The following is a 15,251-nucleotide window of genomic DNA, read 5'->3' as shown; positions in this document are numbered from 1 at the left end:
CGCCCCTGAACTGGACGACACACAGTTTCAGGAGTAGAACTGACAATCGTTTATTCCAAGGTTTCTTATAAAGCCTGCTCCCATGCAAGGGAGGGAACTACAGTAATTAGGACAGTAACCAATACCATTCTTGTTACCTCCCACACATCTCCTCCCCTCAGAGTGAGTCATAATCCCCTTAAGTTGTACAGTACTTTACCCCAAACTTGGATGTACCCCTAAACCATCACATATCCTTAATATCAGGGTACCGCTAGGTAGCCCTGATCTGGGTGAATAGGGGTTCGGTAGTTACAGGCAGGTGAAGTTTGACCGACCGCACACGAGTTGGTATCCGAAAAGGGTTCCATGAGAATGGGCCCTGCGGTCGGTCTCCGTTCGGCAGTTAAAACAGACATTTATAATTGCCATCCACATTTACATTCACCTAGATAGTGATTCCCTCATTCGGTACTTTATTACTACCGAATGGGGATTCGTTATGTTTCTCCGTTCGGCAGTTACGGAGCTCTGGAGGTCTCAGCGGTGTTCGGTTGTTTGAGTGTCCGATTTGAGTTCCAGGCACTCGACGACCAAACACCGCTGGGATTTTCATGCGTAAGATGGCCGCCGCCACGTGTACGCATGCCGAATGGCGGCCACCCAGATACAATGTTAATGAGCCGGTTAACTTGCGGTTGGAAAGAATGTGAACTTTAATAGCTGGCACACTTCTCTCTGGGGTGGTCCCTCCGTTCGGTAGTTTCCATAAGTATATAGTACGGATGGAAACTACCGAATACCATACAATTCACATAATACACAAACGAATAGCCATTTCAACATAGGGAAAACATATACGAACACAGTCACACAGGCATTTTGCAGGACAGGCTCACTGCATTCCGCTACACTGCTCCCCCTTGCCCACAAGCCGGCATACACAGTCTGATCCCACACGGATCGGCTTGGGGATGACCGGGGTGCTCACGGATCATTTTTCCAGATCAGTTTGTCGCGACAACCCGTCGGCGTTTCCATTTTGCTTACCCGGGCGGTATTGAATGTTAAAGTCAAAAGGCTGCAGCGCCAAACTCCAGCGCAGCAGCCTGGCATTGTCCCCAGCCACCCGGTTCAGCCAGACTAACGGGTTGTGATCCGTGAGCAGCGAAAAAGCCTGTCCATACAAATAGGGTTGCAATTTCTTCAAGGCCCACACCACAGCCAGGCATTCCTTCTCGATGGCGGCGTAGCTTACTTCCCGGGGTAAAAGTTTGCGACTGATGTAAGCCACTGGATGTTCTCCGCCATCGGCCCCGACTTGGCTTAATACTGCCCCCAATCCAAACATAGAAGCGTCTGTGTGAACAAGAAATCGTTTAGTTGGATTGGGAGCGGCCAAGACAGGGGCATTAACAAGTGCATCTTTCAAGTGTTGGAATGCCTGCTCACACTCCGGGGTCCAGGTTACTTGGCGGGGAAGGTTTTTACGTGTCAGGTCAGTGAGGGGTTTGGCCAGGGCACTATAATTGGGGACAAATTTCCGGTAATACCCTGCTGTCCCTAGGAAGGCTAACACCTGGGTTTTAGTTGTCGGGGTAGGCCACTGTGATACTGCCTCTACTTTGGCGGGTTCCGGCTTCTGCTTACCACAGCCCACTCTGTGGCCCAGGTACTGTACCTCGGCCATCCCAATACTACATTTAGCTGGTTTTAGGGTCAAACCAGCCTCCCTGATCCTGTCTAGAACCGCTCCTATATGGGCCAAGTGTTCCTGCCAGGTATCGGTAAATATGGCAATATCATCGAGATATGCGCAGGTATAGTCTTGGAACCCATCTAGGAGGCGGTCCACCATCCGCTGGAAGGTAGCCGGCGCGTTTTTCATCCCAAACGGCATGACCTTAAATTGGTACAGGCCGAATGGGGTGACAAAGGCGGACTTAGGGATGGCTTCCGGGGCCAAGGGAATCTGCCAATACCCTTTGCACAGATCAATCGTGGTAAGGTATTGTCCCCTGGCCATCCGGTCTAGTAACTCATCGATCCTAGGCATCGGGTATGCGTCGGATACGGTCTTCTCATTCAGTCTCCTGTAGTCCACGCAAAAACGGGTCGTGCCGTCCCGCTTTGGTACGAGGACCACTGGAGATGCCCAGGGACTATCTGAGGGCTCAATCACTCCTAACTGTATCATCTCCTCAATCTCTTTGCGCATATTCTCCCGGACCGCTTCAGGGATGCGGTATGGGGTCTGGCGCATGGGAAGTTGACCTGGGGTGTCTACTCGGTGGGTAGCCAGAGGGGTGTATCCAGGTACATTAGAAAAGGTCTCCTGCTTTTCCTGCAGTAGTTGTTGTACCTCGATACGCTCCTGTGGGCTCAACCGATCCCTCCTAAATCCCCAGCCAGCTGTCCACCTTCTAACAGATCGGGGAGGGGTAGGCTGTCGCTCTCTTCAGAGGTGGGGGCGCAGATAGCTGTCACCTCCTCTGAACGTTCCTGGTAAGGTTTCAGCATGTTCACATGGATCATGCGTCGCCCCCCATTCCCTGCGCAGTGGGCAATTATATACGTGGTGTCACATCGTTGTTCTACCACTTTATAAGGGCCTTGCCAGGCGGCCTGTAGCTTATCGTGTCGGACAGGTTTTAAAATTAAAACTTTCTGTCCGACCTGAAAGCTGCGGTCCCTGGCGCCCCTATCGTACCAGGTGCGCTGACGCGTCTGCGCTGCCTGTAGGTTTTCCTTTACCGTCTTGGTGAGTGCTTCCAGGCGATCTCGGAGGGCCAACACATATGGTACAATAGGGGTACCGTCCACGCTACGGTCTCCCTCCCAGTGCTCTCTAATCAAGTCTAGGGGTCCCCTTACCCTCCTCCCAAATAGCAGTTCAAAGGGGGAAAATCCTGTAGATTCCTGCGGCACCTCCCTGTACGCAAACAGTAAGTGTGGCAGGAATTTTTCCCAGTCTCGGTGAGTCTCGGCGAAGGTTCGGAGCATCTGTTTTAAGGTGCCATTGAACCGTTCGCAGAGCCCATTAGTCTGGGGGTGGTACGGAGCACTAATTATAGGTTTAATTTTACAGAACTTCCAGAGTTGTTGGGTAACCTCTGCCGTGAACTGAGTGCCCTGATCCGAGATGATCTCCCTGGGTAACCCCATCCGGGAGAAAATCTGCATCAGCGCCTCAGCCACCGTCTCTGCATGTATATTCGTTAAAGCTACCGCCTCGGGGTAGCGAGTGGCATAGTCCACTACGCTCAGGATGTACCGTTTGCCCGAGGGGCTAGGTTTCCGGAAGGGGCCTACAATATCTACGGCAACCCTATGAAAGGGTTCCTCAATTATGGGTAGGGGGTGCAGCCTCGCCTTACGCTTATCCCCCCTCTTTCCCACCCTCTGGCACGTGTCGCAGGTATTACAGTACCTGCGTACCTCCTGGCTAATCCCTGGCCAGAAGAAACTTTGGGTCAATCGATATCTGGTACGGCTGACCCCCAAATGTCCGGATAGCGGAATATCGTGCGCTATCCGGAGTAATTCGGTTCGGTACCTCTGAGGTACCACCAGCTGTCTTGTAGCAATGGGGTCTGACCCATCTGTTTACTTGTTTCCCGGTACAATAACTGTCTGTCCCATACAAATCTTTCCCCCTCTGCCCCCGGTTGGATAGAGGTGACCTTGTCTCGGTATACCTGTAAGGTAGGGTCAGTGACTACCTCGGCTACAAACTCATCAGGAGGGGCCCAAGGGATACAGTCTAGGGAAGGGGAGGAATCTCTTACCTGGACCTCCGGCAGTGCGTTGTTTTGTTGGGTGCGGGCCTGTTGCCTGGTGACTACTGGGTGTGCTTCTTCAGTAGTTTGAGGTTCAAATGCGGAGGTGAGTTTGCCCAGATCATTCCCCAGGACCACCTCAGCAGGTAATTGCGGCATTAGTCCCACTTCCACATTCCCGAACCCCGCACCCCAATGCAAATGTACCCTGGCTGTGTCTAGCCGATACACGGCTCCCCCTGCAACCCTGACAGCCACAGTCTTATTCAGTTTGGCCTTGTCCGAAACCAAATGGCTTTGCACCAGGGTGATAGTGGCTCCCGAGTCTCTGAGCCCCTGCATAGGCTTCCCTTCCAGATATACGGTCTGCCTATGGTGTTGGCGGTTATCCGCCTGTGCCTGTAAAGGGTTGGCCTCATGCAGCACTTCCCACTGTTCCACAGTCGTGACTGGAACGGCAGAGCTGTAGGGAAGTGGTACCTCGTCCTGGTAATGATGCGCTGCTGCTCTTGGTGGTGGTGGTGGAGGTCCTGGTCGGATCCAGGTGTTGCGTTCCCTGGACTGCGGACAATCTCGCTGGTAATGTCCCCACTTCTGGCATCGGTGGCATTGCACAGAAGCAGGTGTGCGGTATCTCTGCTGCGCTGCTGCTGGTGCTGGTGGAGGAAGTTGCCTTGGTGGGGGTTGAGGGTTAGGAGAGAAGGAGTTCCCCCCTAGTGGTCGCATGACAGGTTTGGTACTCACTGCTTTGGTTTGTCTGCGAGCGTCCATAAAATCATCTGCCTTTTTGGCAGCCTCGGTGAGGGTGGTGGGGTTACGATCCCTCACCCATTCCTGTAGCTCTGAGGATATCCCCTCATAAAACTGCTCCAACAGCAGCATTTGTAACAAGTCCTCCATGGACCGCGCTTTACTCGACTGCATCCACCCAAGAGCTGCCCTTTCTAGTCGGCAAGCCCACTCTGCGTGCGAATCTTTGTCCGCCTTTTTCAATTCTCTGAAGCGCCTCCGGTATGCCTCTGCTGTTATTGCATACCGGGCCAGGATAATTTCTTTTACCCGGCTATAGTTCCTAATTTCAATATCAGGCACAGTGCGGTAGGCTTCAGCTGCCCTTCCTGACAGCCGTCCGGCCAATATGGGTACCCATTCTTCCCTTGGTATATTATGCAGCGTACATAGTCTCTCAAAATCTTGGAGGAAGGCATCTATATCCTCCTCTGCTTCCACATACGTTTTAAACGCTTGATAGGGAATTTTAGGCTTACCCTCTTGTGCCACAGCTCCTGCTGCACTTCTTTCCGGTGTTTGTGGTCTCCTGTTTCTCATCACAAACTCCTGCACCTCTGTCATTGTTTTAGAGATGATCTCTGTTGGTGGGTTTTCCCCATAAAAGGCCAGTCTGAATTGTAAATGCCTTTGGAACTCCTCCTGTTCTGTTTCAGGTCTTTGTTCCGTGGCCTGGACCTCTTCTGCTCTGTACTCTGCCATTACTTCGGTGATAAGCGTTGCTTTGGATTTGCTGCTGGCAGAAACACCTTTCGCTTCCAGAAGGTCTTTCAATGTGGTTCTCTTTAGCGTAGAAAGATCAATCTCCATTAATCCTTGTTCCTCTGTGAGTCTGGATCCCAGCGCTGCCAACCAATGTAGCGGAGAGCTGATTTCTCGCAGCTATTCTCCACTTTAGATCCAAGGAAGGCTCAGGAACAAGTCATTAGTAAATCCACAGCAGAGTTTCCAGCAGGTAAAAAGGTACAGCGAAATCCCCACAGCACTCCCAATAACTGGACGACACACAGTTTCAGGAGTAGAACTGACAATCGTTTATTCCAAGGTTTCTTATAAAGCCTGCTCCCATGCAAGGGAGGGAACTACAGTAATTAGGACAGTAACCAATACCATTCTTGTTACCTCCCACACATCTCCTCCCCTCAGAGTGAGTCATAATCCCCTTAAGTTGTACAGTATTTTACCCCAAACTTGGATGTACCCCTAAACCATCACATATCCTTAATATCAGGGTACCGCTAGGTAGCCCTGATCTGGGTGAATATAATATCCAAAATTCACCCAGATCGGACCAGGGGTTCGGTAGTTACAGGCAGGTGAAGTTTGACCGACCGCACACGAGTTGGTATCCGAAAAGGGTTCCATGAGAATGGGCCCTGCGGTCGGTCTCCGTTCGGCAGTTAAAACAGACATTTATAATTGCCATCCACATTTACATTCACCTAGATAGTGATTCCCTCATTCGGTACTTTATTACTACCGAATGGGGATTTGTTATGTTTCTCCGTTCGGCAGTTACGGAGCTCTGGAGGTCTCAGCGGTGTTTGGTTGTTTGAGTGTCCGATTTGAGTTCCAGGCACTCGACGACCAAACACCGCTGGGATTTTCATGCGTAAGATGGCCGCCGCCACGTGTACGCATGCCGAATGGCGGCCACCCAGATACAATGTTAATGAGCCGGTTAACTTGCGGTTGGAAAGAATGTGAACTTTAATAGCTGGCACACTTCTCTCTGGGGTGGTCCCTCCGTTCGGTAGTTTCCATAAGTATATAGTACGGATGGAAACTACCGAATACCATACAATTCACATAATACACAAACGAATAGCCATTTCAACATAGGGAAAACATATACGAACACAGTCACACAGGCATTTTGCAGGACAGGCTCACTGCATTCCGCTACAATCGTAGTGCTGACGAAAGAATACGGAAGTCCTTTCACATAAACCTGCTGAAGAAATAGCACAAAAGACCAGAGGACGTAGCAGCTATTTGCATTCCTGCTACCGACCCAGATAGGCTGCCCATACCCGATTTGTTAACCAACCCTTCCCCAGGGGACCTTATTAGTCTGGTAAAACTAGGGGAGCGACTAAACCCCGCAGAGAAGGGACAACTCCGACAATTGTTAGCAGAAAATAGACTGACATTTTCCCAAGAACCCGGATCCACCACCCTAGTTACTCACTGCGTACAAACCCCAACTCAGACAACCGCCAAGGAAGGGATGCAAAAAGAAATCCAGGATATGCTTAACCCCTTAGACAGCCTGTGGGCTTCTCCCGTAGTATTGGTACCCAAAAAGGAGGGGACCATGTGGTTCTGCATGGATTATAGACGACTCAATGACCGAACAGTGACCGATGCCATCCCGATGTCCCGGGTAGATTAACTCCTAGATCGTATCACCAGGGGAAGGTATCTGACCATCATCGATCTGTGCAAGGGCTATTGGCAGATTTCCCTGGCCGAGGAGGCTATCCCCAAGTCGGCGTTTGTCACCCAGTTTGGCCTATACCAATTTAATGTTATGCCATTCAGGATGAAAAACGCCCCAGCCGCTGCTCCCTCCTCCCTCCAGTGTCTTGTCGTGTCTACAGGCAGGGGAATTCCCCTGCCTGCAGGATCCATCTGCTCAGGGGCTGGGCTCTCAGTAACATGGAGGGAGCCCAGCGAGCAGTAAGTCCCTCCTCCACAGCACTAGCACAGGTAATGTTATTGTATATGGGAATACACTGGATAGTTACACCACTGTTTCAACCCTTTTGTCCATTGGAATAAGTGGTCATCGCATCCATCTAGTGCAGCCTCCTTTAACCTCCAATGTTACCTGCTTTAACAACCCGGTTATAGAAGAAACCGTACACAAAGCCTTGGCAGCATCTGGAGTCACTTCCTACTACAGTTGTAAGCTGGCGCAATGAAACGATGGTGCTCAAGCAGAAACTATTGAAAATGCCTCTTTCACTACAGACACTAAGCCACTGAAGTTAAATTGCTGTTTATTTTTTAGCTTTCCTCAGAAGAAGGTAGATTTTGATGCTTTTCGAGCAATAAACGATGCATGTCTGGTTTATGACGGTCGGCTGGTAATTGATTCCACATTCCATACAAATGATATTTACATAAGGGCAGCAGGATCCCTAACTAAGTACTCCAAGAGGTATTATGCAGATGGATGGTCCCATAGCAATTTCAGCTCCAAGCAGATAGGATTCCAGCTTGCTGCCAATGTGCTGCAACTGTTTGATCCGACACTTGGGCAAGTCAATGAGATGCCAGATGACAGTCTCATCCCAACCTACCAAGGACCAAAAATTCAAGGTGGCGTTGTTCCGGGAGGGTATTACTACCTACATGTTGCCAAACCTGCAATCCCATGTCCATTACAAGCTCAGATGATGCAATCAAATTATGGACAAGAATTTGTTACAGGGAGTACAGTGAACAGTGACTACTTTCGCCTACACATTAATCAGTACAGTATGGTTGAAACAATAACTTGCTTATCGCTGAATCCTTTTCCTGAATCCAATTTAATTTGCCTGTACGGTCAGCATGAGCGTTTACTGAACAACCTGTGTTCTCGGTTTCCAGAGGGGCTGATCAAGGACTTTTAAAGCTACTTCATGAAAGCATGGTGCATGGCCATCTATCACGATCGGTTTATTGATTTCAAGAAAGAGCTACGCGAAATCCTAGCATTCGAGAAAGTCGATGGCCAAACCTCCATGAGCCAGTTAATACGGGATGTGATGGAAGATAAATTAAGCCTTGCAGAGCAGCCTAAACAATACTTGAAGAGAGTACTAGAGGAGAATAGATACAGAAAGGATATGGAGAAGAGTATCCTGAGTTATTTGAATTACAACAGCAACCTCTTGTCCATGTTTGAAAGACCTGGAATAGTTTAGCTTTTTTCTTTAACCCCTTAAGGACAGAGCTTCAGAAGCTTGTCTTTCACTTAATGACAAGCATTTTTTGCATTTTTTTGCTGTTTGCGTTCAACTGCAATTTGCATTTTACTAATTTATTGCACCAACGCATATTATATACCGTTTTTTAAAGGACAGAAAGGGCTTTAATTTCATGTAACATATATTTACATAAATGCTTATTTATTATTAAAAAATACAGAAAAATGCAAAAAAAAAGAAAAATCTTGATTTTTTTTTAACAGTTTTTGCAATAATAATGTGTGCACAATTAGTGCAGGTTAAGGAAAGTAATTAAAAATAAATTCATTTAGTTGTTCTGATTTACAGAATATATAATGTGTCTGGGATTTTAAGTTTTTATGGTAGTTACAGGTCATAAAGCACAAGGAGTAAAATAAACTTTTAATGTGGAGCGATTTTAGAATTTGGTATGTTTGTCTTGTAAGCTTAATAGCCATAAAAGAAAACAAAATTGCCACACAAAAGTATATATTTATATAAAGTAGACACCACAGGCTATTTACCTAAGGTTGTTTTGACACTTTCTACGTAGCCATTTTACCGCCAACCTCTGCTAAATATTGGAGTAAAATTGTGTTTTTGGGGGGTTTTCGCACACAAACTTATAACAAAGAACTTCTCATGTGTATTTTGTAAAGTTGGTGTGTGCTATTCCTGTACAAAGTTTTATTATGTGTTACTTCTGCTGAGTACAACGGTACCCCCATTGTATGTCTTTGGCACTATTTCGTGAAGCTACAGTGCCATATAGGAGACCTGTCCTTGTCAGTATTCACAGTAGAATTTTGAGAGACGGATTTAATGAGTCTATGCTTCCATTTGGGGTATTCTAACAGTTTGACTGTTCAAAAAAACCCCACAAAGGCCTACCATTTGTAAAAGTAGACACTCCAGGGTATCTCATAAGGTTCATATTGTGCCTTAACATGCCCCCATTTTTTTACCAGTACATGCCAAAGTATGTGGTAAAAAAGAATTTTGTGCATTTTTTTTACATACGGATTGCATTTTTGCTGGGCATTTTGTATATTTCATATGTGCCACTAAGTTCAAAACCTCTAAATTATGCTCAGCTAAGTCTTCTGAGTAAAAAGACATCCCCAATGAATGTCTTTGGCACTATTTTGTGAAGCTACAGTGCCATATTGGAGACCAAGCCATATCAGTTTTTACAGAACTTTGTATTTTGACGCTGGGCCTATGTGCAATTTCCAAGCATCTTCGCAGGTTTTAAATTCAAACTACCCCACAAAGGCCTACCATTTCTTAAACTAGACACCCCAGGGTATTTCAAAAGGCATATTTTGAACCTTAGCGTGGGATCATTTTTCCGCTAGCTTGTACCAGGTGTAGTGGTAATAAGCGTTTTTTCTGCCTTTTTGACACACAAAGTGAGTTTGCACAGTATATTTTGCCAACCTTATGTGTGCTACGACTGTATAATACTTCATATGTTGCTCAGCTATGTCAGCTGAGTACAAAAATACCCCCGTATGTACCTTTGCCAGGTATATGTGGACATCAGAGGGGCACATTTGGGACACAGCCATTCCATTTTTTTTCAAACTTTAAATTTTTACGCTGTGCCCATGTCCCATATTAGAGTATTTTACCAGGCTATATAATTCAAACTACCCCACAAAGGCCTACCATTTCTTAAACTAGACATCCCAGGGTATTTCAAAAGGCATATTTTGAACCTTAGCGTGGGATCATTTTTCCGCTAGCTTGTACCAGGTGTAGTGGTAATAAGCGTTTTTTCTGCCTTTTTGACACACAAAGTGAGTTTGCACAGTATATTTTGCAAACCTTATGTGTACCACCACTCTATAATACTTTATATGTTGCTCAGCTATGTCGGTAGAGTACAAAAATACCCCCGTATTTACCTTTGCCAGGTAAATGTGGACATCGGAGGGGCACATTTGGGACACAGCCATTCCATTTTTTTTCAAACTTTAAATTTTTACGCTGTGCCCATGTCCCATTTTAGAGTATTATACCAGGCTATATAATCCAAATACCCCATAAAGCCATACAATTTCTTAAAGAAGACATCCCAGGGTATTTAAAAAGGCATATTTTGAACCTTAGCGTGGGATCATTTTCCCACTAGCTTGTACCAGGTGTAGTGGTAATGAGCGTTATTAAATGTATTTTTTACCTTTTTAAAACTTTTTTTTACTTTTTAAAACTATTTTTTAAACTTTTGTTATGCTTATTAATTTTTTTAAAGTTTCTTAAAGTTTCGTAAAACTTTTTTTTACAGATTTAACATTTTTCTAAGCTTTTTTTTTTACCGTTAACCCCTAACTAGCAGTAAGCAGCACTAACAGTAAATTCCCCATTTTCCCATAACTCCCACCCACCCCAGCTAGCAAAATATTTAATTATAAAATATTTAAATTAGTTAATTAAATAAATTTAACCCCTGAGGGTTAAAAAATAAATAAAAGTTAATCGTCAGGGGTTAAAAAAAATTAGATCACAGTATAATACTGTGATCTGTATTTTGATCACTGTAGGCAGTGATCGACTGGCAGGGAAGGGGTTAATTTGTATTTGGACTGGGTAAAGGGATTATTTTTTTTAAATTTTTTACTTAAACGTTATTAAAACTTTTTTTGACTTAATTTTTTAACTTTTTAAAGCTTATTTTAAAACTTTTTTTAACGTTAACCCCTAGTTAGCCTAACACTAAATCCCCCAATTCCCCACTAACTTCCACCCTCCCCAGCTAGTTAAATTTATAATTTAAAAATATTTAAATTAATTAATAAAATAAATTTAACCCCTGAGGGTTAAAAAAAAAAAAAAAAATGAGTTAACCCTCGGGGGTTAAAAAAAAAATCAGATCATATTAAAATGTAATCCCTGCCAATTGATCACTGTAGTCAGTGATCAATTGGCAGGGAAGGGGTTAATTTTTTATTAAAATGGGTAAAGGGGGGTGGGATTTTAAATTTACTTTTTTTTTTTTACACTAGGGGGCAGGATCAGCACTGATCCGTCTCCCTGCACTTCACAGTGAACCCGGAAGTGCAGGGAGGCGGAAGGTAAGTATACACAGCACATGTGCTCGCTCTGACATGCTGTCAGAGCGGGTACATGTGCTGGGGCAGCCCGATCCGGTGCTCCCGGTCTGCCTCTAATACAGAGGCAGACCGGGAGCACCATTAACCCCACGATCGCCGCGATTGCGGCGATCTGGGGTTAATTTTACCGCGTGACGGACGAGGTCCGTCACCCGTCGTTAAGGGTATTCCCTGGATGACGGACCTCGTCCGTCACCCGTCCTGAAGGGGTTAACACTCTTTTTCCAGTGGTTGAGCAATAAATTAATTAATGAAAAGAGAGAAAAAAATACACCTGACTTTGTATTCTGTTATGTCACCTGAAGGGGGAGCTAGTACTTACTTTATATTGCCCAAGAAATAGCATGAACAATTATATTTTTTGTTTCATCCTTTGAATTTATTTTTGTCTCCAGTTACTGTCAACAACATGATGTTTATCACTAATTTCACTTACTATATTTGTTTTGTCTTTTTTTTATTTATATTTTAAGTAAATGATGAAATGCACAAAGGAGGCACCTGTTAGTGCACTGCAATCTATAGACGGGATTTAATGTATGCGACTAGGGAAACGGGTACAGATAGTAATTTGTACGTCTTGCTCAAAAGTCCCAGAATATTATTAATGCATTGTTTATTAAATATGTTAATAATGCTTAAAAAAAATAAAAATTTTTTTTAAAAAACGCCCCAGCCACGTTCCAGCTCTTGGTGGATATTTTATGGGGTTTGAATGTGATTTTGGGGTATTTCTGAAAATGGATAAAAATTTACATTTTTTCGTTAGGAGATAATTGAGTTAATTACTGTATCAACTTAATTATCTCCAAAGCAGAGGGGAGGAATTGTGTGCAATGAATGGGAGTGTTTTATTATGTGACTCAATGTTTATAGGTCCACCTGGGTGGTAACCTTTTGGGAATAATGTATAAAAGCTTCAGATTTGCTTAACCTTCAACATGTTGCCTTGTCTCGTGCTTTTAGGGAACCTGCTTCCCAACTAATCACTAACTCTTGAAAGAGCTCTATTACCCCTTCACTAATGGTTCAGCTGAGATGACATCTGGAGAATACTGCAGCACAGCTTCTCTCAAGGGAAAAGGTCTCCAACGGCATCCACCCCTCTGATACCCTGGGTGGCCGTTACAATTGTTAAAAAGTACAGATTAACAGAGTACCTGACTATAGAAAACAGTGCAATAAAAGGAAAGCCTCAAAAATAAAGGCAAAAAAACACATAGAAACAAAAAGTGATCTAAACTTGATACTCAAAATACACCATAAATACCTAAATTCCCAGTAATAATGTAATTTTTTATGTGAAGCAGGCTTTCTTGCACAGGTACTTGACCCAAGGCCCATACAACTAAAAAAAATGCAGAGGGGATAACTAAAGCAAGTGAACAAGGGGTAGTCCCCAATAGTATTAACCTGAGGGAATCAAGGTAACCAACCCAAGGTTTCCAGATCTTAAAATATGTATGTCATATCAGTGTGAACCAATAAATATCTTCCAAATACTGCATGGATTCCACCATCCTTAATCCTTATACATGCTTAAAGAAGGAAAATCTACTTTTTTCCCCAAACCCTGAGAATTAAAGCATTGGCCAAACCCAGGCGGTAAACTAATAGAGCATTTGTATGCATTTATGCAAAGCAAGATAAGCATCTAATAAAGCGTGAGATGGGGAGAGAGGATCTGTAAGATAAATATTTTGGATTTAAAAGCCAACATCTCTCTAATAAGTGCCAAATACACACACCACTCCCTGTGTACCAATGGTACCAATAAAGAAATGGCCAAACATAATTAAGAATACTTGTACATATGCAGATGTATGCAGAAATAGTCTTTCAAATAAAGAAATGTGTTTCACCGTTCAATTCGGCTTCCTCAGTCTTCTAGTTGTGACTTCATGGATCTCCGCTATTTAAATAGCGGAGACCCATGAAGTCACAACTAGAAGACTGAGGAAGCCGAATTGAACGGTGAAACGCGTTTCTTTATTTGAAAGACTATTTATTATATTTGGTATTCATATTTTTATACTTTTATTGTTTTTTTTTTATATAATAAAGTAATACTTTTATACCTATTTGAGTCTCCTGCATCTACACAGATGGGTGTGTAGTCCCAAACTGCACTAAGCTGTTTTACTGAGCCAGGACACAGGCTCTACATTTGAGAGTATACTCCTACTTGTCATAAGCTGTAAACTCACTTCTAGTGGACCTTCACTATATATATATTGTCTTTTATTGAGAGGTAACGTTGGACATACACCAGTACTGGAATAAAGAGGGGGAGGTCGCCCACAACGGACCTAAAAGCATTCCATACCAGAGCTAGGTCATTTTAGCTCTGGAATATGTGAGTTTTCCAATTTTTCTCCCTTATACCCTTATAAAAATAACAATGTTACACTATATGCAATCTCTCTTTTAAGGTACAGAAGATACCAATATACCGTATATACTCGAGTATAAGCCGAGTTTTTCAGCACATTTTTTGTGCTGAAAAACCCCAACTCGGCTTATACTCGAGCCAGTGCCTGTATTATGGCAATTTGCATTGCCATAATACAGACTGGGGCTGTGGGGGCTGTGAGAGAGCGTTACTTACCTCTCCTGCAGCTCCTGTCAGCTCTCTCACAGCCCCCTCCTCCCCCCCACGGAACTACCAATGCCACTAGACCACCAGGGAAGGAGCCCCCACTCCCTGCTATGTATAAAGCAGGAGGGGGGACGAAAAAAAAGAAAATAATAAATATTACCAATAAAATAATAAAAAATAAATATTAAAATAATAAAAAAATAATAATTAAATAAAATAATAAAAATTAATTATAAAAAAATATTAAAATAATAAAAAATAAAAAAATTGCCCACTCCCCACCAAGGCTCTGCAACACACACACATACACACACACACACTGCATTCATACATACACTGCACACATACTCATACACACATACTCATACACACACACACACACACACACTGCATTCATACACACACGCTGCACTCATACACACGCTGCACTCATACACACACGCTGCACTCATACACACACGCTGCACTCATACACACACGCTGCACTCATACACACACGCTGCACTCATACACACACGCTGCACTCATACACACACGCTGCACTCATACACACACGCTGCACTCATACACACGCTGCACTCATACACACGCTGCACTCCTACACACGCTGCACTCCTACACACGCTGCACTCCTACACACGCTGCACTCCTACACACGCTGCACTCCTACACACGCTGCACTCCTACACACGCTGCACTCCTACACACACGCTGCACTCATACACACACGCTGCACTCATACACACACACTGCATTCATATACACACTGTAAATAAATATTCAATTAAAATAATTTTTTTAGGATCTAATTTTATTTAGAAATTTACCAGTAGCTGCTGCATTTCCCACCCTAGTCTTATACTCGAGTCAATAAGTTTTCCCAGTTTTTTGGGGTAAAATTAGGGGCCTCGGCTTATATTCGGGTCGGCTTATACTCGAGTATATACGGTACTAATTGAAAAATCCCATTTAAGTGTTACAATATTTCATTTGGTGCATAATATAACACTGGGTTAATATATAAGCGCTCCACTGTTTCAAACTTTGT

The 15,251-nt window shown here is 44.2% G+C and overlaps 1 protein-coding gene across 2 annotated transcripts in view; it reads right to left on the bottom strand.

The window, feature by feature from the left end:
- The window catches only part of STAC (SH3 and cysteine rich domain), a 411,447-nt gene that overhangs the window by 169,080 nt on the left and 227,116 nt on the right, over positions 1-15,251 (bottom strand). The window lies entirely within an intron of this gene.

This window comes from Pelobates fuscus, chromosome 4 (genome assembly GCF_036172605.1).
Source record: "Pelobates fuscus isolate aPelFus1 chromosome 4, aPelFus1.pri, whole genome shotgun sequence".
NCBI lineage: Eukaryota > Metazoa > Chordata > Amphibia > Anura > Pelobatidae > Pelobates > Pelobates fuscus.
The sequence above is the reverse complement of the archived record's forward strand: the minus strand, read 5'-3'. Positions and strand labels throughout refer to the sequence as shown.